The sequence below is a fragment of the Narcine bancroftii genome, chromosome 3, assembly GCF_036971445.1.
Source record: "Narcine bancroftii isolate sNarBan1 chromosome 3, sNarBan1.hap1, whole genome shotgun sequence".
Lineage (NCBI taxonomy): Eukaryota > Metazoa > Chordata > Chondrichthyes > Torpediniformes > Narcinidae > Narcine > Narcine bancroftii.
The window spans coordinates 144,593,861-144,621,167 of NC_091471.1; the positions used below are offsets into that span (position 1 = coordinate 144,593,861).

General features: G+C 40.8%; 1 protein-coding gene and 1 long non-coding RNA gene across 5 annotated transcripts in view; one reads left to right on the top strand and one right to left on the bottom strand.

Moving 5' to 3' along the window:
* maml3 (mastermind-like transcriptional coactivator 3) overlaps positions 1–27,307 on the top strand; it is a 639,372-nt gene that overhangs the window by 443,077 nt on the left and 168,988 nt on the right. The window lies entirely within an intron of this gene.
* On the bottom strand, positions 11,270–27,147 carry LOC138757663 (uncharacterized). Its single transcript, XR_011353796.1, has 3 exons — positions 26,832–27,147; positions 26,223–26,324; positions 11,270–11,732 (listed from the first exon to the last, which is right to left on the bottom strand). It is a non-coding gene; the product is annotated as an uncharacterized lncRNA (long non-coding RNA).

Genomic DNA, 27,307 nt, shown 5'->3' on the forward strand with positions numbered 1-27,307 from the left:
TTTCTGAAAATGCTTGAAACTGGCTCGTAATGACTAATCTGCTATTGTGTGAGGGGGAGGAGGTAGCGGAGGAAGGGTTGATGCAACATCAACAGCGGCTGTTAATTGAACAACACATTCTTTGTTCAAAAAATATTTAAACAAAGATTAGCAGACAGAGAGAAATAAATGAAAGGATGTTAAAGTAAATGATGGTGGTTTATTTTTAATTAACTGCACTGAATGTGAAATTCTTCTTTAATCAGGTACCTTCTCGACTCAATGTCAAGTACAAGTGCTGGTATTTTTTTAACCACATGGTACATTTTTATTTGCAAGCAATACTTGATGTTATCATAGTTTATCTTGAATAAGTGACGGTGAGATTTATATTTAGGAAAATTTATCCCAGACTACTTTTTTTTCCTTTGGCTTGGCTTCGAGGGGTAATGTCCACGTCAGCTGAAGGCTCGTTGGTGGCTGACAAGTCCGATGTGGGACAGGCAGACACGGTTGCAAGGGAAAATTGGTGGGTTGGGGTTGGGTGTTGGGTTTTTCCTCCTTTGTCTTTTGTCAGTGAGGTGGGCTCTGCGGTCTTCTTCAAAGGAGGTTGCTGCCCACTGAACTGTGAGGCGCCAAGATGCATGGTTCAAGGCGATATCAGCCCACTGGCGGTGGTCAATGGGGCAGGCACCAAGAGATTTCTTTAGGCAGTCCTTGTACCTCTTCTTTGGTGTACCTCTGTCACGGTGGCCAGTGGAGAGCTCGCCATATAACACGATCTTGGGAAGGCGATGGTCCTCCATTCTGGAGACGTGACCTACCCAGACTACTTACTGACCGAATAACCAACTTGCTTTTTTTCTTCAATTGCTACATCAATATAAAGGACAGCAGTGAGGCAAGGGGTTAAATGCACTGAATTGAATTTGCATTGATGTTTCTTAAAGGCAAAATAGTGGGAGGCAAGAAGAATTATCTTCAAAACCAACAAAGTGTAAAGATCTTCCATAGAATAAACCTGGGGATTGCTGTCACCAATATGCATTGCTAGTGAGGATGTTAGGCCATGAACTTGCCCTTGCATTACTTGCTGTGTTGTGTTGTTAGGTATTGGCTCATTGCCCAATGCATATTTCTGAGTTTAGTCCCACAGCTCTGACATTGAAAGTTAGTTAGTTACTCAGAGCCCTTTAATTGCTTGATGCAATTGACCCTCCAGTAACCTCCCCCTCCTCCATTTGATATTTTGGATTCCATCCCATTCAACAGTCAGATACCATTTATGTACAATAGGTTTGACCCAATTAAAGTGTTATTTTGAAATATGTTGCATAATGTTTTTGGGAGCTGAGGTGGTCATGAGAAACTACAACGTCGACATTTTAAGAAGAAAAGAAACGAGTCGGCCATGAAGAACCTCAAGCCATTCGCACTGTGGCTAGTCTGATCATTGGTCTGAACTCTATATCCTCCCTTGATCATTGGTCTGAACTCCACTTCCTCCCCTGATCATTGGTCTGAACTCCACTTCCTCCCCTGATCATTGGTCTGAACTCTACATCCTCCCTTGATCATTGGTCTGAACTCCACTTCCTCCCCTGATCATTGGTCTGAACTCTACATCCTCCCTTGATCATTGGTCTGAACTCTACATCCTCCCTTGATCATTGGTCTGAACTCCACTTCCTCCCCTGATCATTGGTCTGAACTCTACATCCTCCCTTGATCATTGGTCTGAACTCCACTTCCTCCCCTGATCATTGGTCTGAACTCTACATCCTCCCTTGATCATTGGTCTGAACTCCACTTCCTCCCCTGATCATTGGTCTGAACTCTACATCCTCCCTTGATCATTGGTCTGAACTCCACTTTCTCCCCTGATTATTGGTCTGAACTCTATTTCCTTCCCTAATCCCTGTCATCACTTTCTTGCCTACCTCACAGTTTTTTGAAGTAGAAAATTCCTAGGATTCTCAATCCTCTGAGAGAAGGAATTCCTTCTCCTCTTACTGAATAGCTGAACCTGTTTAGTGAGACTTTATCCTTAAATTCTAAATTTACCCATCAGGAGAAATATTCTTGCAGTGTCACTATATAAACAATTTATTTATAATAACCTTATTTATTTCAGTTAGATCACCTCTCAGTCTTCTTAGCACCAACAGGCATAGGGCCAATTGAGACAATACTTTTGCATAATGCAACATTTTCATCATGGGAATCAATCTATTGAATGTCCTCTGCACTGCAGCCGTTAAATGTGCTCTTTATTAAAGGTTTAGGGTGAGGGCTAAGAGATCTAGAGATGTTTTTCACCCAGAGAGTGGTGAGTACTTGGACCTGACCTGCTTGAGAGTGTGCTGAAACCAGAGTAATTGACAGCATTTAAGAAGTATCTGGATGAGCATTTGGATTACCGAGGCTTAGAAGGCTACGGGCCAAATGTTAGGAGATGGGATTCATGTGGGTGCATGCCCACTGGTTTTTGTGGACAAAATGGGCCAAATGGCTTGATTCCATTCTTTAAGACTAAAACTATCTGAAGTTGGATACACATAAAACCCTTCCTTGTGCCCATACTGCATCCACAGCCAACAGTCGATTGTATTCTTAATTACTTCTAATACTTGCAAAATAAATTTCTGTTTCATGCATGAAATAACCCATATTTCTGTCAACACCAGCATTCATTAGCCTCACACCATTTAAAGAAGAATCTTTTGTACTTATCCCACCAAGTTTAATAACTTCACACTTACTGACATTGTACATGATGTCTAGTAGATTTTGGAATTGAAATGAATTCTTATGTGATAAAACAGCATGGTGGTCACTATGAAAGCCAGTTAAGGGCCATATTTTTAATCATGTGATTCACATGATAGCACTCTAAAGTTTATTTGGGTAATGCAGATCAGGGCACATTTGGGGGCGGAACTGTTAGCTTAATGGTTGTGGCAATGCTGTTACAGCATCAGTGACCAGGTTTTGAATTCAGCGCTGTCTGTAAGGAATTTGAACATTCTCCCCTTGTTAACGTGGGTTTCCTCCGGGTGCTCTGGCTTCCTCCCACCATTCAAGACCATACCATGTTGTCGGTTAATTGGGTGTACTTGGGCAGCATGGGCTCATGGGCTAAAAGTGCATGTTACTGTGCTGTATGTCTAAACTATGCACGGCACAGTTAACGTAGAAGTTAGGGCAATGTTGTTATGTCACCAGCGAACCGGGTTGAGATCCCCACACTATCTGTAAGGAGTTTGTATGTTCTCTCCATGTCTACGTGGGTTTCCTCCCACTTTACAAAAGTGTACAGGATTTGTAAGTCAATTGGGTATAATTAGGCAGTACAGGCTCAAGGGCCAGAAAGGCCATTTACTGCGCTATGTCTAAAAAAATAATTTAAAATGTACAAATTTAATTTAAAATCGTTAAATAAAATTTTTAAAATTAAAATATAAAATTTAATATTTAAATGTCTCACTGACGCTAACAGTTCTTGCAGCTACCTACACTTTGAGACAAAAGTGGGATGCCCACCCTCAGAAAGTGAACAACATTCTGCCATCTACAGAGGAGAGTGGCTACTGAATGAATTGGCCTTGCAATAAAAGTAGAGAGATGGGTGAGTGCTCTCAGGGGACCAGAGGGATAGTGTTAGGCTGGTAAAGAATATTAGGTGTCTCCTTTGCACTTTGGGTCAGTGAAGACTTAGTGCAACAATGGTGCTAATAACTCCAGTAGTCTAGGTTCACTCTTGACCATCACTGCTGCCTCTGTGGAATTAGCATGTTCTCCTTGGGAGCTCCTGATTCTGTTCACATTTCAAAGAACAAAGGTAGGTTAATTGACCACTGGAAATTTCCCCTAGTGTGCAGGTGAGGGTTAGAATTAGGGACAATTTGATGAAAATAAAATGGGTTTAGTGTAAAATTAGTGTATCTGGGTGCTTGATGCACTGCAAGGACTTGGTGAGCCAAATGATCTATTTCTATGCAATATGACTGACTCTAAACACTCTCCAAGACAACAATGAAATGCTATGGTCATAGATTTCCAGGAAAGAATCTATAAGTATTTAAGGGCAGTCTATGAATACCTACTCTTTGGAAGAACTCGCAATGCAGGCAAATGCCTGTTGCTGGTCTCTCTGCACTTGTGGCTTGACGGAACAGTAGCTGAATTCTCCTGGAATATAGAGTTCGGATGATCTAATGTTAAGAAAATGAAAGTGACTGTGAACTTGCTACCCATGGTGAAAGCCATTCAGACACAGATGGGGGTCTGTATTTGAGCTTGCAGAATGCCACAGATCTAGTGAGGAATACAGCTTACGCATTGGGCCTTCAGTGGAGTAAGTTTAGCAATATTTGGTTATTCTGTGTTCCAATGGTCAATTAACTTACCTTTATTCTTTGAAATATGATCCATCATTTTTCAGATCAATGTGGTTCATATCTCCCTGCAGAGGAATTTTGCATATTTACACCACTGGATAATCTGGAGGAGTTCAGTACCTGAGAAGAAATGTCAGATACATTAAAATACTGCTAAATAACCAAGAAATACAAAGACTCAGAAATGTGTTGCTGTGTCTATTTTCAAAGACAATGCACAATTTTCTGGAGTTATGTGAATGAATTTAACTTAACTTCACCTAAAAACAATGCTTCATGTGCAGGGGGATCTTTTGACTTCTTAAGGAAGCAATAACAAGATAATATAAGAATGCTTACAATGGAAGGAAATTACACTGAGGTCTTTCAGTGATGCCATTGAAAAGAAGCAAAGGTTTTCATGGTCAATGATAAGAGCAAATAGGGGTTCTCACTTGGTCAGCATGGATGTGTTGGGCTCAAGGCCTATTTTATGCTGTTGGACTCTATGATTAAATAAATCACCACTTAAGCCTTGTGAGACAGAATGCCAACACTTCAGAATCAGGATTTATTGTCATGAACTAGTCATGAAATTCATTGTCTTGCAGCAGCATCAGAGTGTAAACGTTCATATTATTAACCATCTTACAACATTACTATATATAAAAAAAACTAAAATAGTAGTGCACGTTTTGGTTCATTGATTATTCAGGAATCTGTGCCATTGAGTGCTCGACCTTAGGCCCCTGTACCTTTTTCTCGATGGTAGCAGAGTGAAGAGGGTATGGCCTGGGTGGTGGGGGTCCTTGAGGATAGAGTATCTTGAAGATTGCAAGAATTAAAATAAATCTCTTGGAGATTGCACCATGCAAGCAAGAGTTCAGCATTGAGGCAATGAAGAAATAAGCTTTTCTTTTCACATTTTTACGTGGACTATTTAATATCTATTAGTTAAAATTCTCACTGATGGATAAGTGGCCTTTTATTGATGGAGCAGTTGGAGACAGCTACTCCTGTAACAAAGCTTTGTCCAATCAGAGTTAAAAATATGAATCCTTGCTCAGATTCCTTTAGTCTCAGTTTCATTCATTTGTAAGGTTAGAAAGGAACATAGATTTTAATCTCATTCGAATAACAGTGCTTCCACCAATATAACACCTGAGGCATCAGCACAGATATCACACTAAAATCGTAGAGTTTTACATAACCATTTATCTGTGATAGGTTATCAACAAACACTGAAAACTATTTTCAAATAACACTATTGGCATTATTCTTATGTAGAGCGCCCATGAGTTTCTTTGTGATGGTGGAAGTATAAGCATATAGGTATGGAGTTATAAATATAATATTCTTTATTGAAGGTAGTAATTCACACTGAACTACAGTGGGTGCCACAGCAACATATAAAGGTCATATCAAATAATATACTCAATTCTTAAAATTATTGTCACTCAGACACTATCCTGCTTCCCCTTTACAAAGGAAACAAACCTTTAGAATATATTTGCACACTAAAGTTTTTTATTGATTAATTGAAGAGGTGTGGCCAATGTTGGTAATGCCAAGAATTCTTGTGCATCTTGAATTGCCCTTGATAAAATAGCTTGTGGATCCTTTTGTGGGTCTAGAACCATATCATGGACAGATTAGGTAAGGACGGCAGATTTCTTGCCTGCAGCACATTAAGTGAACAAGATGGATTTCTGTGACAACCTGAGGGTTTTTGCGGTTATTGAACAAGAGATTAACCTTGTTTAAAAAAAATTCCAAGTTCATTCAATAACTTGGTTTAAAATATAATTAATCCTTCTATTCTTTTAGTGATTTCTGAGATTTCCTCAACAGCAAAGGTGAATTTGTCAAGGTTTCGTGATGGATCCCTTGCGCCTGTAGACTGTGTCATCCACTCAGTTTCAGGTCTCCTTACCCCTACTTTCTGCACCAGCAGGATCATCTGTAACTCAGATGTAACTCATGTACCACGACTCTATTTGTGCATCCACAAAATTATCAATGTGAACCTTTCAGTTTCTGTCCATAGTTGAAATACTATTACCTAAACTTCTCACCAGTCTGCACACCATTTTAGCAATACCCAGTCTACCAAGATCTGGAAATTGCGCCATTATGCTGTGCTTTTAGGCTGAGTGTGTATTTACCAACCACTTCTCCTGGTCGTGATTGAACTCACCGAATTTGTGGCTCTCAAGAATATCGAATGATGTCAGATTTCCAATGTCCTCTCAGGATTTTCATCACACTCACATAATTGTTTATCCATAGCTGGTGGTGCTAGCAGATTTATCCATCTTTCATATACCTTTAGTTCTATCATGAGCCACAATAATGTCTTCCTCCTTGGATAAATCAGCTTTGTACTGTGTCTTCCCTAGGACCTCAGTAATACCTATATTGCACTTTATTGGAACATTGCCTTCCATAGACAGAAAGATTGACAAAGTCCCCTCCACCTGCTGAACCCCTTAAAGTGGTTGGACACATGAACATTGAACCCCATTCTCTATTTTCCTCTCACGAGGCTACTATTCTGCTACTTCCACACCATTGTAGTTTCTGTGCAGTTCTCTGTGTTGCAGCAAGAATAAGTAGACAGAATGACCTTTATTGAAGGTGGTAACGCCTCACTAAATATCAGTGTCTGGTACAACATCAATGTATCAACGTCATACTATATGTTCCATTAGGTTCTTAGAGATTCATATCCACTACACCAACAACAATTTACTTTTTTTCTTAAAGGAGCAGGCTCAGGTTTCAGAATCATATTTCATGTCATGGCCACACTTACTTATTCAGCCCTTCCTTTTACTGATGTACCTGTCAACTGAAATCCTGAAGTATATTATTAGCAACTCCAGACAAACTATCTAACTGGAGGTTCAAGCTCCATATCAATCAGTTCTTAAGTTGTAAGAAGAACTATTGCCTAGAATTTAATTATGCAACATTGTCACTTCAACGTGACTTGAAGTTGTGTCCATGAGAGCAGTATGATTATGCTGCTTTGTGAGCGTAGAGTGACAGAAATTTAACCAAGACACTTGACTATTGCAAATCATGATAACACTAATGAGTAATTGGATAGATACACAAGGATAATTGGTCCGAGAATTAAAAACAGTTCTGGGCAACATTAGTTCATTATCTTGTCAGGCCCTGGGAATTTATCCACACATATTTGCTTTAAAACAGGAAGTACCTCCTCCTCTAATATGTTTGGGTTCTATGATCTCATTGCTTGTTTACTTACTTCCCTAGACTCTGTGCCGTTTTTCTGAATAAATACTGATGCTAAAAACCATTTAAGATGTCCCCCATCTCTTCTGGCACCATACATAGTCGAGCACTCTGATCTTCAAGGGGACCAATGTTGTCCCTTACTATCCTTTTGCTCTTTAGAATCCTTAGGATTTTCCTCACATTGACTGCCAAAGCAGCCTCATATCTTCTTTTTGAGCTCCTGATTTCCTTCTTAATTTTTTTCTTACAGTTTTACATTCCACAAGTACCTCATTTGCTCCTTGTTGCCTATAACCTGCTATATACACTTCTCCCTTCAGCTCAGCCTTCAACCCTATTATTCCCTCAGTGCTGGTCAACAAGCTCCAAATTCTGGGCCTCTGCAACCCCTCTTCTGTAACTTCATCCTTGCCTTCCTCATCGGAAGACCACAGTCAGTACGAATTGGAAACAATGTCTCCTCCTCACTGACTACCATACAGGTGCACCTCAAGGATGCGTGCTTAGCCCACTGCTCTACTGTGTGGCCAGGCATAATTCCAATGCTATTTACAAATTTGTCGATGACACCACGGTTGTCGGCAGAATCAGAAACGTCAGTGAAGAAGTGTGCAGGAGGGAGATAGATCAGCCCTTTGAGTGGTGTCACACCAACAATCTTGGACTCGACGTTAGCAAAACCAAGAAGATTATTGTGGATTTCAGTAGGAAGTCAGCAGAACACAAACCACTCACCATCGAGGGATCAGTGGAGGAGGGTCAAGAACTTCAAATTCCTGGGTGTCAACATCTCCGAGGATCTGTCCTGGAGTCTCCACGTCAACGCAATCACAAAGAAGACTCGCCAATGGCTATACATTGTGAGGTGCTTGAGGAGATTCAGTATTTCTCAAAATCTTCTGCAGGTGTACTAAGGAGATCATTCTGGCTGATTTCATCACTGTCTGGTACAGAGGTGCCAACTCTCAGGACAAGAAAAAACTCCAGAGGGTTGCAACCTCATGGGCACCAGGCTTCACTCCACCGAGGACATCCACAAGAGGTAGTGTTTTAAGGTGGTTTATATAAATGTTTACACTGTGACGCTGCTGCAAAACATCAAATCTCATAACTTGTTTATGACAATAAATTATGATTCATCTTCTTAACCAGATCCCCAAATCCTTTGAAAACCAAGGTTCCCTATGCCTGCTAACCCTGCCTTTAATCCTGACAGGAACATACAAACTCTGTACTTGCAAAATTTTATCTTTGAAGGTCTTCCACTTACCTCACACATCCTTGCCCAAAAACAACTTATCCCAATCCACACAATCTAAATCCTTCATCATTTCCTCAAAATTGGCCTTTCTCCCGTTTAGAATCTCAAACCGAGGCCTAGACCTATCCTTCTCCACTATTAATTTGAAACTAATGCCATAATGATTACTGGACCCAAAATATTCTCTACACCTACTTCTGTCACCTGTCCTTCTTGTTCCCTATTAGGAGATCCAGTATTGTGCTCTCTCTATATATTGATTTAGAAAACTTTACTGAACATATTTGACAAACTCCAAGTCATTCAGCCCTTTTACAGTTTGGGAGTCCCAGTCAATATGTGGAGAATTAAAATCTTTTATTATCACAACCTTGTTTCCTGCAGTGGTCTGCTATCTCTATAGATTTGCTCCTCCAATTCTCCTTGATTATTGGGTGGTCTATAATCCAACCCCATGAGTGTGGACATACCTTTCGTGTTCCTCAGCTCCACCAATATAGCCTCAGTAGATGAGTCCTCTGGTCTGCTCTGCCTGAGTGCAGTTGTTATATTTTCCCTGACGAGCAATGCTACTCCTCCCGCTTTCATCCCTCCTATTCTATCACATCTGAAACAATGGAATCCCAGAACATTGAGCTGCCAGTCCTCCCCCTCCTGCAACCAAGTTTCACTGATGGCCACAATGTCATAATTCCATGTGCCAATCCATGCATTAAGCTCACCTGCCTTTCCTACAATACTCCTCGCATTGAAATAGATGCACTTGAGAACATTTCCACCACGTACCACACTTTGATTTTTGACTTTACATGCAGTCTTCACATCACCTTTTCCCTCCTCTACCACTACCTGCTCTGGTTCCCCTCCCCCTGCAAATCTAGTTTAAACCCACTGGAGCAGCACTAGCAAACCTTCCCTCAAGAATATTAGTCCCCGTCCAGTTGTGATGCAAGCCGTCCTGTTGGAACAGGTTCCATTTGTAGAAGTTTGCCACAGTTTCTGATGTCATACGAGAGGCATTGATGCTTTCTTCCATGATGACATTAGTGTGTTGGGTCCAGGAAAGATACCCTAGGGATCACTGAATTTCTGGTATTCACTTCCTAAAGTCTGTGCACAACCCTGTAGTTTTGCTGACATTGCAAGAGAGGTTGTTGTCAGTATACCATTCAGCCAAGTTTTCAGTCTCACTCCTGTATGCTGACTCGTCACCAAGCCACGCAGTCGTAGGTGTAAAGCGAGTAGAGCAGAAGGCCCTTTGTGGTGCCCTGGTGCTGATGGGGATTGTATAGGCGATGTTCTTACTAAGCCACACTGATTGGGGTCTGGAAATCCAGGATTAAATTGCAAGGTGGAGTATTGAGGCCCAGGTCTTAGAGTTTGTTGATCAGATTTGAGGGGATGATGGTGTTGAATGCTGAACTCGAGTCAATAAAGAGCATCCTGATGTATGGATCTTTGATGTCTAGGTGTTCTAGGGTTTTGTGTAGAGCCAGTGGGATGCCGTAGACCTACTGCTATGGTAGGCAAATTGGAATGGATCCATTTCACTGCTCAAACAGGGACTGATGTGCTTCAAACCAGCCTCTCAAAATACTTCATTACTGTGGGCGTGAGTGACACTTATCAGCAGATTATCACACTCTTCTTGATTGAGCCCTGTTTGAACAGGTGGGTACCACACCCTGATGGAGTGAGAGGTTGAGAGTCATCAGAATTTACAGCTAGTTGTGGAAAAGTGATTAAAATGCCAACTTTCTGAAAAAATTGTGCCATTACAAATATTGAAAGATTGTCTGATGAAATAGAATAGGACTATACTCAGTTGGGTTTGGAATGGTTTCTAAGAGCTCCTATCAGACAAGATGATAGATAGCCTCATTTATATCTGTTGCACATCCTCTGGTCAAGAGTTCAGCCATGTCTTTGATTGGTAACTGAGTTTCATGATGAAATGCCTTCCGGTAATATTGTGGCAGATGAGTGGCTGTAATTATCAGCTGACCTTGTTCAACACTCCTGATTGGCTGATAATGATGACCTGAGGTAAAATTAGTGAAGGTGGACTTGATGAGAGGTTAAACTGAACTGCAAAATAATTTTTAAACCATATGCATAATTATACTGTTAATAATTTCTTTGTAATTCATATGCCTTATCCCATACCAAGCAATTATATGTTTATATTTCAATACTGAATTAATTGAATACATAAAGACACTCAAATCCCTGGTATTAGATCAGGAAACATATAATTGATGAAGGTGTGATGTGAAACTTTGAAAGCTGTGGTCAGTCTGATAGTAGGTTGTTCTACAAGGAGGGAGTGTGGAAAGACAATAGCTGGGGAAAGGATAAATGATAAGTGCTTCAGCCAGCTCTTTATTTTTCAAGTACCATCTTATATTATTTACCTTCCCCCACCCGCCCCTCCATTTATGACACCATGGCAGATGAATGCCTTTCTCAGACTTGCTTGCTCTTTCCACTTAGTTCTGTGGCAAATTGGCTCCCGTTTCATCATCCCTGGCTTTTCTGGACTGCACTGCAAACATAATTGTCATGTGCTCCCTCCTTGCTTTCGATCGAGCATGTTAGGATTTTATGGTTCACTGGAGAATAAATGGTTGTCATTTCACAGACGGGCCAGGATGTAATTAGCCACAATGCTTTTAAGTAATGGAACAGATGTCTCTTTGTAAACCAAGTTTGCCGTTCCACACTCTATGTGTATGACCTGTCGAATGCTGCAGGCTATTCATCGCTCTTAGAGCCCAGCTCGTTTAATGTTTTCCGGTGCAGAAGCTGTTTCTGTTGCAGTGTTGAGACACTAAACCAGCATTTATCTGAAGAGCCAAGGCAAAGAAAGACATTCTCGGTTATTGTATCAACAGAAGGTAATTAATTATTGATAATATACAGAACTGTCAAGATTGCAGCTCCTGCAATATTTTTCCACGTTCTGTTTTTACCCTGCCAAAAAGTGATGATGTGCAAGAGGTTGGTGGTCTCCTGTTGCCTGCTAACTAACCCAGGTAGCCACTCACTTTGCAGCTGAACAGTATGGGTATACCCCACTTTACGAAACTAGAGCGTTCCTATGAAACCTTTCACAAGCCGAAATGGTGTAAAGCAAAGACCGATTCACTACTATTGGAGGCTATTTTCGTAGAAGCAAAAACACATACAAAACCCATTCAAATCCTTTTGTAAAAGCGAATACACCTTTCTTCATAAAAGCGAATTTTCGGAATTCAAGTATTCGTAAAGCAGGGTATACCTGTAACTGGGTCCAGACAGTTCGAGCACGGAAAGCCACAGAGCCCCCACATCTTCAGTTATGATTCAGATATGCACACGATCCAGTGTGGAACATTCAAACAGGTTGGGATATTTGGCTGATTACAGTGCCCATGTCATCCCCAATGACTTGGACACTTAGACTCATCCTTCACAAGTGTACACAACCCCACCCCACCTTCCCATGCCCTCCACCCACTTCAACCAGCCATCCTGGAATTGGATCAAAGTTGAAATAAAATGCTGTAGAAACTCAGCAGGTCAAACAGTGTATTTTATATAACAAAGATACAGCCCTTCATCAAGGTATGAACAAAATGTAAACAGACACCCAGACAAAATGGTGGGGAGGGGAGAGGAGGGGCCAGGGGTGGAGTATAGTCCTACAGACACACCAGCAAACCAAAGTTGGGGGAGGACGGGGACGTCTCTGTGAACGGAGAGGGAAGGGAGCGTAGAGCTGGAGGAAAGAAGACAGGGATGGAGAAGAAAGGGAGAGCGGGGAGTAGGTTAGGAGAAATGGGAGATCGATGGAGAGTGCCCAGATGGAAAATTAGGAATTGCTCCTCCAATTTACAGGTGGCCTTGGTTTAGCAGTACGTGAGACCAAGGACCAACGTGGGTGTGGTGGGCAGAATTGAAATGGTTGGTCAAACTCCAGTAACCAAGCCTGGATACCTATCCTCTGTCATTGATCCAATTAACCCAGCAAGCCTCCTGATAACTTTTTATTCCTGTTTTTAAAGTTATTAAGAAGGGCTAATTAATCTTGTTTTGATTATTGCTGGTCTGTATTACTTTGTAAGTGTGCTTACTCAATGATTAAGCTAATAGAAGCCTGGGTAGTTTTATTAAGAGAACAAGACTGAGCAGCAATACTTTAATTATTCTGGTTTGCTGTGGTGAGTTTTGTCAGATGTAAGCAAGCCAGGAGACAGAGCCCTCGAAGAAGATAATTAGCATATGTATCACTTTTATGCTTCAGGACACTTCACGGCTGTTACCTCATCTGGCATTTTAATTTTTCAGTCTATCTCTGCTCATCTATTTCTGAAGCAAACCTGAATATGATTGTCCAACCATTTTGTTATCAAAGCCCCAAAGTCTAAGTGTTTCCATTCTATCACCACTGCTCCACACAACCCCACCAAGCCTCTCTGACTCCCTACAAGCCTTTCTTAAAACCTGCCCTCTCAGTCAAATTATTGACCTTTTGATGTAACTGCAGTATCAGGACAGATAACCTTAAGCCCTGAGCACCAAAGGAAGATGAAGACCTTAGGGGTGTATCTCCTTGACTTAGGTCCTTGGCAATTGAAGTTAGAGTCAACACTGGCAAGGTGTTTGAATTGAAGGATGATCAAGTAGCCAGAATTGGAGGAATGTAGAGTTGTACAGCTGGGTGAATGAAATTATAGTCATGGGGATAAGCAACGTTACAGGGGATCTAGAAACCAGAAAGAGAAATCTATAATTGAGGTAATGCTGATGCAGAACCAGTGTAGGCCAACTAACGCAGTGTTGATAGGGGTCTGTAATGTTGTATGAGTTAGGGAATTGCTACCAAAGATTGGGATTTGACCTCATTGAAGTTAGAAGGGCAGTGTGCAAAATCAATCAAAATAGTCAAGATTAGAGTTACATTCAGACAGCTACCCTGGAACAGAATGGAAATTATGGAGACAAATACTGATAGATTTTGATGGACATCATTAGTTCTCTTCGGGAGTAAACATTTGGGAGGGTTAATCATGCCCTGCTTGAATTCCTATCGACCATTTGTTTCATGTTGTAAAGACTTTACAGTTTCTCTGATAATTTTCAATAATTTCTGCAAAGGTACCTTCACAGTAATGTTTGCAAGACATTTTTGTTGATTATGATAATTATTCATTAATTTGAAAATGTATATAAATTCAAGCGAAGATACCTGAGCAACTTTTGAACATTGTGGAATTCAATACCAGTTGCTCTGATATTATTTGGCAATTTATAAAGTAGATCATTTTGCCACAATTTGCACATTGTTATGCAACAAAGAGGCCACAAGCGCTTTGCAATGATGTCCAGCACAGCAAGTCCTCTGTGACATAAGTTTATTAAAAAAATGGCTGTGCTGCCAGAAGTGAGGACCTGAGAGAGTAGGAACAGAGGCACAGCACTGCCTATAGGGTCCTACTGTCTGATCCTGATGTCTCTTTACAGGCTTTAAGAAGCCCGTTAAAGGAGCCGACGGTGGTTTTTGTTTTAACATCCTGCAACCATGGAGGTCTCTGCCCAAGATGGTGTCGTCTGTGCTGGGTAGCGTACCACAAAAGGTTGCAGACTCCAGGGGGAAGTGGACTGGTGCAGTGCACCAGAAATGGGATGAACAACTCCACCCCCCACCCCGTAACAAGGAAAAGCATGGGAGATAAAGCTACAGGGAAGGTGAGCACAGCAAGGGGCTCAACCCCTAAATGACCCACATGGTCTGTGGGCAGTGGTCAACATGCAATCGAAAGACTTTCGCAGGCTGCTGGCAACCTGCAGTTGAAGTACCCTCGCAGGCTGGAAGCTGCTGGAGATTGCCTCATGGGAACCAGATATCAGAACTGGGAGCCTCCAGTGCTGAAGGCTTCCTGGATCATGTCAGAGGTTTGGACCTGCAGTTCAGGCTGCCAGTAGATTGAACAGAGTCTGATCTGAGGCTGCAGGAGCACTTGAGGCGAATTCATGGACACTCAGTGTCTCTGAAGGGACTTTCTTTTGCTTCTCTTTCTCTTATTGTTAGGGGTGGCGGGCAATGCTTATGGTGACTCTTTGTGGGCCTTATAGCATACAGAAGTTGAAGTATATCATGTATATTACATTTGTAGGTATTATCACATGACAGTAAAACTAACCTTGAACCTTAATAATGTTACTATCATGCCTCTCACATGACATTGCATTAAGAATACTGAATATCTATGTATTCATTGGTGCATCTTTAATACAAATCAAGTAATGAACCCTATTTGTTACCATTTTGAAATGTGTACAGAGTATGCTCTGACAGGACCTGATAACTTTGATGACAGGAGCGATACAGCATCTCTCCATCAGATTGCATGTTTCAAAAATTCCTTGTCATTTTCAGGTTAAGGTGATGTGCTTAAGACTGGAGCCTGCTGAAGTATTGCATTGCATCATGACTAACAGAGAGGAATATGTGAAGTGTGGTAGCACCAGGGCTTGGCCTGGTTTGGAGGGAAGAGATGCCCTTCCTGTCAGATCTTTCCTGCACCACTGGAGTATCGTCCCCAATACTCGTTGCCCTCGAGATGGCTGTGATGGGATGGAGGCAATCACCTTTCTCTACAGATTTGCTGAAAGTGTGTGGAGGAGGAAGGAATGATCCTTGTCACAGTTCATCCCCAGCAGCAGCGTAACAGATGGCTCTCTGATTTATGGGTTGCTTATAGGGACACATGCAGAGATAGACATCTAGAGCTTAGTGAAAAGTCCTCTTTGATCTGACGGAACCTTGTTGGTCCCGACTGGCACATTCCAGGCTGCAGAGAACATGCTGAGGGATGCACTAAGCTTGGTGTAGCCAACTCGAGAACTGTGGGGGGGAAGGACTGCAGTGTAGGATTCTTTTTCTACTGAACATTGTTCGGTAATGTTGGTGAGACAACCTCTTAAGCAGCCAGAGGAAGAACTCTGGGAGAGGCCACATTAGTGGCAATGGTGCAATAAATAGTTAATGCTGCAAGGTACAAAAGTAGAATGTACAAACGGATATGATATTATGAATGTCAGTCGACTGTTTTCCTTTGTGTATATGAACAGGACATTATGAATTTGAAAAGACGCACACTGTGGTTATTAAATTTCTGGTCCTATGGCCAGAGTTTTGTCACCACTGACCCAGAGACACAAATGAAATCGCCCAACTGAAAATGGGATATTTAAATTAAAACATTTAAAGAAATTTGGAATGAAGACAAACCTGGTTTCTGGAACAACATCCATAAATTCGATTCAATTAGATTGTTGTAAAAATACATCTGGTTCCTTAATGTCCTTTAGAAAAAAAGATCTGCTGTTCCTACAGGGCATCTGGCAATTAAGTAAAGCCTTAAGGACCTTATCATGAGGTGACATAACCACCAGGGTTTCCACATCAGATTCCCACTTCTGAACAAGCTGAAGCTACATTGCATCTGAAGCCATGACCAGTGCAAGGGCAAATTCATTCCAATGATTTTGCTGCTAGCATGTGCTTTGTGTGTGATAACATATAGAAGGGTCAGGACATGCATGTCATAACTTTCTCCTGTGCTTGTATGCCAGAAAATCATCAGGTTAGGGTATTTCTTATTTATGCATTGAAGATTTTCTAAAACACAAAGTGAAAACCTGGAAAACATAAGCATAAATCTCCCCTGTACCCTGTAGAGTGCAGACCAGAAGTGCGGCTTTACAGATGTTTTAGATAGTTCTAATATGACCTCTTTGCTCATAATTTTTTGAGTCTGTAAATATCTTAACCATCTTATATGCCTATTCTTTTAACTTCAGGAGTCTGTTGTGTGCACCCTCAGGATCCATCTGGTCCTTCATTCTACTTTTCATCCCCTCATGATCATTTAATTTCTGGACTTGCTCAGTTTTTCCAGAATGAATTTTATTTGCTGCCTTTGTATCCATCTGGTATGTCCATTGATAAATTCCTGCAGCTAAGGAATCATTAACCATTCTGTTAATTTGGTAATTGACAAACAATTTAATTAAACCATCTACATATTGCTGCGTCATTAATATAGACCAAGGAAAGTAAAAGACCTTGTACTGTGACCTGCAGGACCACACCATGCACAGCCCTCCAGTCGCTCAAATTCCTATCGACCATTTTCCTTTGTGTTCTCCCAGTTAGGCAATTTTTAATTTAATTTGTCACCTTCGCTTGGTTCCCTCGAGCTTTTACTTTCCTGATTTAAATGCCAGTCGGATTTTGTTAAATACCTTGCTAAAAATTCATTTGGGCTGCACAGAAAATACTCTCCTCTTTGGAATTAACTCTTGAAATGTCATTTACAATGCAACAGATATTGCAGCTTTAGAACTTTTCTGTTCCCAGCTAGTTATTTTTAGTCCATTTAAATGCCTGTTAAGTAATGCATCAAGAATAAGTTATCTTGCATGTAATTTAATTTGGTGGAAAAATAATGTGCAAGTGCTAGGAAATGCTCTTGGGATGCAACATTCATCAGATAAATAATGGGGAGAAATAAAAGACCAGTCAGAGGAACTACACCTCATGAAACATCACATTGAAGAGCTAATACAAAAAACTTTTCAGCTTCTGAAAACTTCAGACTCTAAAATTGAAATATTGAACATTGAGATCACTAAGCCAAACACAGCCATTGAAATCATGCATAAATTCCCAGAGTCTTGTTCCAACCTTGTAACAACAACTAGACTTTAAAAGTACTTAATTGGTAGTCAAGCAGCTAAAGACATCTTGTGGTTGCAAAATGCTTGTGTCTATTACCAGACCTGTTCTCCCTCTACAGTGAAAACATCAGGAGAACCATACATGACCTACCTGGAATAAGTATAGGAGGACACAATATTAACAACCTCTGGTATGCAAATGATACAGTACTGATAGCAAACAGTGAAGTAATTTTACAGGAATTAGTATCTACCATCAACCCAGAGAGCAAAAGACTTGGCCTAAATTTAAACAAAAAGAAAATTGAAGTAATGGTAATACCAAAGAAACCTTATATTCCAAATTGTAGGATCGTATTGGGAAATGAAATCCTGAAACAAGCTAGTTGGATCATGGGTAACATTTGATAGCAAATGCAAAACAGACAAAAGACATAAAAGCAAGAATAGCAATGGCAAGAACAGTGTTTATAGAAATGAGAAACATCCTAACGAACAAGAAAATAGCAATTGACATTCACCTTAGAACTCTACATTCTTCCTATATTGATGTACGACTGTGAGTCATCACAAATGCAATGGAAAAAAAAGAATCAATGCAGCAGAGAGATGGTTTCTCAGAAGAATGCTGTGCACATCACATACAAACAAGATAACGAACAAAGAACTTCTACAAAGAATGAAAACAAAACGTATATTACTTAAAAGAATCACAAAACAGCAATCAAAATTCTTTGGACACATCATGCGAAGAGATACAGTAGAGCATTTAGCTACAACTAGAAAGCTGGAAGGAAAAAGAAGCAGAGGCAGACAGAGAAAGAAAATGACAGATGGATTAACATCATGGTTAGAAACGCGAGGCAACAGTTACAATATGGAGGGTCAGAGACCATGATGGATGTAGAAACATGATCGCCCACGCCGAACATCAAGGCACCTGAACGATGACTATTTGCCACAGCATATTTTTGCTGACTTGTGTGAATTTGAAGAATATATAGTTTAAAACTCTTTCTCCATCCCCTTTTGATGGTGGTCATTTGCATTTGGATACAATTCAATATAACACCTTTTGGTACCTCATTAATTAGCCATTCTTTGTGGTTGGACTTTGGCAATGAGTGTTGAGAAGCTGTTATCTATTGGAGGATGTTAGCCAACTGTAGAGCAGATGAGAGACATTTTCATTAAAACGTGCAAAATTCTTTCAGTGCTTGACAGAGTTAATGCAGGGATGTTTCACGTAGCTGAAGTGTCTAAAACCAAGTGTCAGGAGTCTCAGAACAAGGGTCAATAATTCATGACTGAGTTGAAAAGAAATTTCTTTGCCCAGAGTGTGGCCACTGTTTGGAATTCTGTACCTCAGAGGACTGGATGCACCTAGCTGAAGGTATTTGAGATGGATCAATAGATTTCTGGACGTTAAGAGAACCAAGAGGCATGAGCTTGTTCAGGAATGTGGCACTGAGGTAGAAATCAATTACGATTTAAATGAATGGCAGAGCAGGTGTGATAATCATAGATGTTACTGCATAGAAACAGGTCCTTTAGCCTGCTGCATCTATGCAGACCATCACGCATATTTACACTAATCCCATTCACCTCCACTAATTCCATATCCTTCTTTGCACTACTCATTAATGTATGCTACCTGTCAAGATGCCTATTAAATGTTGATACTGTTCCTACCTCCATTCCCTCTACCAACAACTCATTCCATACACCAATTACTCTTTGTGTGAAAAATGTATCCCTCTTTAAATTTCCTCCCTCTCACTTTAAAATTATGCCCTTTAGTTTTAGACACTCTGGAAATGGGAACCAAGCTCTGGTTATCTACCCAATTTATGCCTTTTATAATTTTTACATACCTCTAGCACTTTGCCTGTTTCATGCCAGGGAAAACAGATCTTGTCCATCCAATTCCTTCTGATAACTCGAGCAGCATCCTCGTGCATCTTTTCTGCAGCCTCTCGAGTTTAAATCCGCTGTCATAGAACAAAAGACCTTCTGCTTCCAGTTTAGTTCCTTAAAATGTATTCTGATTAGTAGCACCTCCCTACATGGTAGAATTATGCCTGGGCCCTGATTTATTATAATCCCAACTTCTCTTCAGTCTGAAGTTAAAAGCTAAGATCTAACCTGACTTTCCTGAAGGAAACTTTCCCACCAGCTAAAATCAAGTTAGAAGAGTATCAGCAGTACACACGACTTTCCGAAGCAGATTTTTTCTTTCTTTCATTGGGTGCAGAGAAGCACGTTAACAAAGCCTGTCAAGAATCCTAATGCCTGTAGCAGGAAGCTCCATAGAACAATAATCCTTCATCTATCTGACTTCATTTAAGCAAACAGGGGCTCTGGAGACAGGCCGATATATTTTACGTGACCCGCGTTACTGCCAAATTTTCAATGATTTAATTGAATGCTTAGTATTGTCTTTCTATATGCATGTGTGTGCTTGTATGTTTGTGTGTATTTGTATGTGGACATGTTTGTGTGAGTGTGTGTGAAATGATGGCACTTTAGAAATGCAACTTGTGAATATAAATGCACCCTTGTCATATGAGGATTCAGTTGTAAAATCCACTTAGGCAGAGATTCTTGAGTAATCATTAATCACTGTCTTGTCAACAATCAATCAAGCATCGCTTAAAAACTCATAATGAGTTCGTAGTGACACTGGCTGCTTTTTGTTTGCTTTTTTGCTCCATTAACATTTCTTTCTCTATCATTCACTGAGAGTTTGTATGGATCTGTTGACATGACCAGATGTTGAACTCAGAGAAGTGATGGCTATCTTCTAATAAGTCCCTGACCGTGCTTATTGGCCACCAGTCAAGATGCCAGGTATTCCTCCACCAGCTCCCAATTATTAATCCTAATCCATCAAAATAGAGATCTCTATTTCTGTTAAATACAACAGAAGCTTGAGAGAATGCTTGATAAATGATTGGCCCCTTTGAGTGTGTGAAATTACAGCATACAGATCCTATTCCCATGCTTCTGTAGGGAGGATTGCAGCAAAACTGATAACAGTCAATAGTTTTTCAATCTTCCAAAAACGTAGCTTCCCCTCCACCACCATTAACTCAGCCCTTACCCACATCTGCTCCATTTCCCGCTTATCAGCTCTAGCTCCTCTGCACCCAGATGCAACAAATTCCTCTTGTCCTCACCTACCACCCCACCAGTCTCCACATTCAACACATTATCCTCTGTAATTTCTGCCAACTTCAACATGATCCCATCCCCAGGCACATCTTCCCCTCTCCGCCTTTCGTAGAAGCTGCTCCCTCCATAACTCCCTCGTCCACTAATCCCTTCCTATTAATCGCCCCCTTGGCACCTTCCCCTGTGACCATAGGAAGTGCCACACTTGTATCCAGACCTTTCCCCTCACCACCATTCGGGGCCCAAACATTCCTTTCAAGTTAAGCAACATTTCACTTGTGTGTCCATGGAAGTCATCTGCTACATTCATTGCACCCATTGTGGCCTTCTCTACATTGGAGACACTGGATGCAGACTGGGAAATTGTTTCACTGAGCACCTTCGCTCAGTCCGCATCAAGACCAACCATAAATTGGAAGAGCAGCACAATTTTTTGTTTTGGCACTCTCCAACTGGATGGCATTAGCATCAACTTTTCCAGTTTCTGCTAGCTTACTCCCCATTCTCCGTCCATTCCCAGCTTTCTCCCCCTTACCTATCCATTCACAGACCCTTGTCCCCCATCCCCCTCCCCCTGCTTGCTGGTGTGCCCCCCCTCCCTTATCCATCTATTACCTTCTGCCTGTGGGACTGTGCTCCTCCCCCTGCCCCTCCACCCCATCATTTTGTTTGGGCAACTGCCCAGATTTTGACCATACCTTAAAGAAGGGCTCAAGCCGAAACTTTGGTTATGTATCTTTATCTTTACTACATAAAGTGCACTGTTTGACCTGCTGAATTTCTCCAGCATTGTATTTTTATTTCAATCACTGTGTCGGCAGACTTTCATGTTTTACAACAGTTAATGGAACAGTTTTACTCACTACCTGCTTTCTATTCCCATTGATTGCAAAACCAACCAATTTCCTATCACACGATAAGCTGTTATAGATCTATTTCACTTCCTTCATGTTCCCAGATTTTTTAAGTGAGTTAATTAGGGCTTTTAGATGAATTAAAATGTGCTCTGTGAGCTGAACTGATCCATCAAATTATCCATAGCTCATTTGAAGGCATGCAAGTGTAACATAAGTTGTAACTGCCTCATTAGATTTTAAGTTAGCTGGAGAGTTTGACAAAACTCCCATCTCTACCATTGCAATTCAATGAGGAGCTGAGACTAAGTTGTTGTATTTTCCCCAGTTCCTATGCCGCTTCACTTGTTGGCTGTTGCCCTGCACCCTACAATTCAAAGTAGTGACCACAGAGCAAGGTTTTCAAGCCACATTTATTTGTCATAACCATTTCAGTGTAGAGTGAAAATGAGATAGCATTTCTCTGGATCATGGAGCTGGTTATTTACATGGATAAATTACAATAGAAACTTTTTTTATAAATAACATATCACTTATAAATATCATGTAACATGTGCTAACCCTGTGCCCCCAGAGTTCAAAAGCCTCACAGCTTGGGGGAAAAAATCTATCTCGTAATCTGGTCGTGAGGGCCCAAACGCTTCGGTATCTCTTCCCGAATGGCAGGAGGGAGAACAGATTGTGGGAGGGGTATGTGGAGTCCTTCACAATATTTATGGCTTTCCACAAACAACAACCATTATAAATGTCCATCGTGGCAGGGAGAGACACTCCATTAATACCCTCAGCAGTCTTTACTATCCGCTACAAGGACCTGCGTTCTGGGATGGTACAATTCTCAAAATAAAACAAGAATATTGAGCTTCTCCTTCAGAATTTTGAACTTTGATAAGTTTTCTGTTTAAATGAAAGCAAAGTTTAAAATCTCAGGACATGGAATGATTTGCTTATCTGTTTTCATTTCTGGCTTTTGTCTCGTTTGAGCAGAAAATAACAAACATTGTTCTTACCCAGAGATCAAGGTTAGGTTCTAATTACTTGCCCAGTTTGCTTCTTGCCTATAGTGACAGGTATCATGAAAATTACAGCAAATGAGAAATTGCTGCAGCATCTCAGTCCCAACATTCTGTCATCAATTTGGCTTCGGGGCACATTGGTGAATGTGTGATGCTGTCGATCCCATGGTCCCGAAGTGGAGTATTCCCTTCATATTCAGAATAATGTTAAAGCATTGCTGTACCGGGGGTTTCAATAGAATATCAAATTCTGGCCGTAATGAGCATCTGTAGACTTATTACTTGCTTAACTTACAGAAAATATAAACATTGGATCATATTATTGGGTCCTTGGTCAACCATCAGTGCAAGGTTATATCAAAGATTTGTATGCCATCTCACTCTTCTCTCCATTTTATTGATGTGCAATTCTATTTGGTGATAAGATCATCCATGTCATATGAACTCTTCCTATCTGAACATTGACCCAAATATTCCAAAGAAAGATCAACTTCTGCAGTCATGAGCCAGAGATTCCCAGAAAAAAAATACATCATTCCCATTCTCAGTGAGAATATCACATAGTTTCAAGGAGGCTTTGAGCACATCCTTGAATCTCTTCCTCTATCTGCCTGATAATCACAACTTGTGACAGAACTTGACACCACACTGTGGAACTTGGGAGAGGTATGACTAGGTTATTCATTTTCTGTGGGGATTTTCTATGTGGCTGAGGAATTGCAGGTTTTAGAAACACGTGGCCATCTGCTGCATCTGCACCTCAGAATTGGTATCTGTCCAAAAATCTTCACTACGTGACAGCACACCAAAGCTAATATAAACCTTATCATCGTCAGCTATTCTGATCCATGTCCTGACAGTTAAAAAATAGAGGAAGTCAACCTTCACTCTCTGAATGGAGCATGTAGTAAGCTATCAGTTACTGGTTTATTGGAACCTAGTATAAATTCTGCCAGAAAACTGCAGTCAGTAACTAATAGCATCAAATTTGAGACACATCCTGTCACTTTGACCTGTGACTGCATTAAAAAATACAGTCTTTCCAGTTGTTACTACGCACAATGCATGCTAAAGGCAATCCTGATCTGTTTCAAGAAACTTTATGTGACCAAGCTCCACACACTATTTCCTGTTGTCTCACTTTCATTTGTGGCCGCAACGACTGTCAGCATCTGGATCAGACTTGATCTGCAGGTGTTGTTTGTCCAAGCCATACAGCAGTAACAGCAATTGTAGTTTGGTCACCTTGACTCACATCTAAATGTTTAAAAATTATTCTTGCATGACTGAAATATATATTTCTAGCCATCATTCTATGAGGAGTGGTGGCAGAATTTATTCAAGTAGATACACCTTACACAATTACAAAATGTTGCTTTAAACGATTTAAATTAAAGCTACGAGCAGATCAATACCATTCTGCGTCGACTGATGCCGGGGTGGGGGGTTGGGGGGGGGGGGGGGCTGATGTAGCAAAACCAGGCTTTTAAATTCAAATCATTTTGGCATACTACTAAAGGTGAAAAATTGCTGGTCCGTAAAGCAAATAATAATGTGCAAGAAATTTTTTTTCACTTTGAAATGGATTATTTTTGCAAACCCAAATAGGCCCAATGTATTACTACTAGCTAAGATCTGTGATTTGTCTTTGGAATTTATACATTGATTACTTATCAATGCCAATCTCAAATAATCGTTCTCGGATTGTTTTACTTTAACATTCTGTAGTTCTCATTGAAAGCATCTAATGCCTGTGTTCCCCCAATTTGCAGCACTTTTGAACCTGCTAATTGTTCTCAAAGGGAGAAAAAAAAATAGCAATGGCATTTCTATATTATGACCTTCCTAAAAGATACACTGCCTTGGAACACTGGTTTAATATGTGTAGCTTGCTGGCTGCATAAATATGGGAACTTTATAGTAACTTTGAGACACCACATTTTCAGCAGGTGTCCTGCCAGTCTAATGTATACCTATGATCAGTGTCAGCTCCTGTATCTTGAAATCCCTTTCTTGGCAGGAACAGAATAGTGCTGAAGCTAGTAGGACCCCCTGCCTCACAGCTCCAGAGAAATGAATTCAATCCTGACCTCAGGTGTTCTCCCCCTGTGACCATGTGGACTTTCTCCAGATATTCCAATTTCATTCCACATCAGTTGCAGATCAGTTGGTGAACTGGCCACTGTAAATTATCCCTTGTGTGTGGGTGAGTGGTAGAATCTGAGAGAAGTTGATGAGAATGTAGGGAGAATTAAATGTGGGATTAATATAGGACCAGTGTGAATGGTCCATGATTGGTTCAGTGTTAGTGGTTAAAGTGTCTGTTTACATGTTGTATCAATGACTCATGGAAAAATTTCAATCTTGTATATTCAAGGAGGTCAGATGCTTTACAATTATTACATTATGGCCTCATTGTCATTTAATCCTCGGTATTAGATTTATAGTTTTAAAATTATTGGTGAGAACATTAGCAACAGGTAATGCTTTTATAAGACAATTCTCTGAGTGCAGTTGTTGAGGCTTGTTTAAACTCAAATAAAATGGAGAACAGGAAGACAAATAATTAATGGGAGAGTAATCTGCTGTCGTCATCAACGTACAGGTTCATGAAGGCTGGTAGTTGATGGGACTTCTAACCTCCTAACCAGGAAAACGGATCAGACAGAGATGGGCTTACACTGGGAGTGCGCCCTGACCATGCACATTTGAAATACCCTTCAGCAGTACTGAGTCTTTATCTTCAGTGCATAGTCTCACAGCTATGGTTTTGGTATTCAAAGGGACTTGCACGAATGAAGCTCTCCAATATTCTGTTGTCCAACAGATTACTAGGATTACTAAAACTCAGTCCTTGGTGGGTGGCAGTGGCTGCATGGAGTTCAAACTTGCTGCCCACTCTCAGGAAGACAGTGTTTGACCTACGACCTCTGTCACTCCACCTGTGTCCTTGCTATTGCCTGTCAGGTACTTAGCCCCAACTGTAATTGAGATAGTGCAATTTGCACCCATGATGTCTGGCCTAAGGTCATGTAACATTTTAAGCACTGAAAGTTATTAACTGGTCAGCAGCCTTGCTGCAAAACTGAGGCCAACATTGCATTGCAGGCAAAATGCACACACTGGATAAGAAATGGGTTAGTGATTGGTTAACCTTTTATGGACAAATTATTTCATTTGTAAGTTATGATTCAAATATATAATTTGGGGAGGCTTTAATATTTATATTGTGGTCATTGGCATGATATACATTACCCAATGTGCCAAATCTTGCAGCACTTATCCAAACCTATCCAGTCAGTGGTCATGTTGCCACAGAGGGCTATTCCACTTGATGGCATGGCCTGGCTTATGTTGTATGCATGTTGCTCCTGGTGCAAAACATTCACTTACGTTTGCCTTTTAGTGCCACAGTCCCTACAGTGTGTCATAGTGGTTCCATTGCAAATTGCACTGCACCTTGTCAGAGTGAAGGCACCATGACTGCAGCCTGGGTTGACCTGTATGATTTGCTGCCTCTAAACAAATCCTAATGTGGAACTATATCATTTTTATTTTCACTTACATGCAGCATCCGCAAAGCAATGTGTATGTAGCCAATTGCATATTTAAAATGGCAGAGCCTGCCATCACAGCAAGGTTACCTGCTTTCTCTCCCTGCTGGTCTCTGGAAAAGAGAATAAAATGAATATGAAGCTTGTCAGAAATCAACAATAAACCTTAATGTTTCAAATGTATCTATTTCCATTTTGATTGGATCTAAGTACAATAATGTTCATTGTCACGCTATCTTTACACCTACAGGCACAATGCAATCTTTGCCCAACACCGTGGTATAGTTGCAATAGCTGACTGGTTTCAATGAGGGCATTCTTAGTGAAGCGCAGGTGCATCATCTACTGTTTGGCCTGATGGTTCAGATGTAAGCATCCGCATGAAGGCCTAGGAGCCCCTTTCCACTCCGTCCTCTCAATGTTTGTGCAGCCTTTGCTTGCGCTCCCATTAATGCTTTAGTCCAGTTAGAATAATTACTAGTTCAACCATGCTTGGGAGCACTCAATTTACAGAAAGGCCATGAAGTCAACAAAATGTTCTTCAGCATCCATTTCCCTTGCAACTTGAGATCATTAGGAAAAAAGGACCAACTAGCAAAAGAAAGAAATGAGTGGCTCACCTATGGTTTCTTCTCTCTTTGAGTTTGTTCCTGCTGCACAATACCCAATCAGAGGTGTAAGGTTGGCAAAGGTAATAACTGGACCATTGAGCACCTAAATAGCAGCACTTGTGTCAAATCCGTAGTATTGGTGATGAACAGACTTTTTTTTTGCTCGAGCAATGATAATGAAATGGCTTCTGGTATTCACACGCACCATTGTTTCCATTTTGGAGGCTGAAGTGCACTAACCTTTCGAGTTTCTCCATAGAGAAATATAAAAGTGTAAATTGTTTCGGCCCTTTTTATTATGCCTTTGTGAATGACTTCTTACCACTTTTACTGATTGAACCAACCGGCATCACTTCAGTCCATTGTGATGAAATGCTTTGAGAGGTTAGTTATGCAATAAATCGCTCATGACTCAGGAGGGACCTGAACCCACTTCAATTTGCCTACTGCATCAAAGGACAACAATCTTGCTTTCTACATCAGCA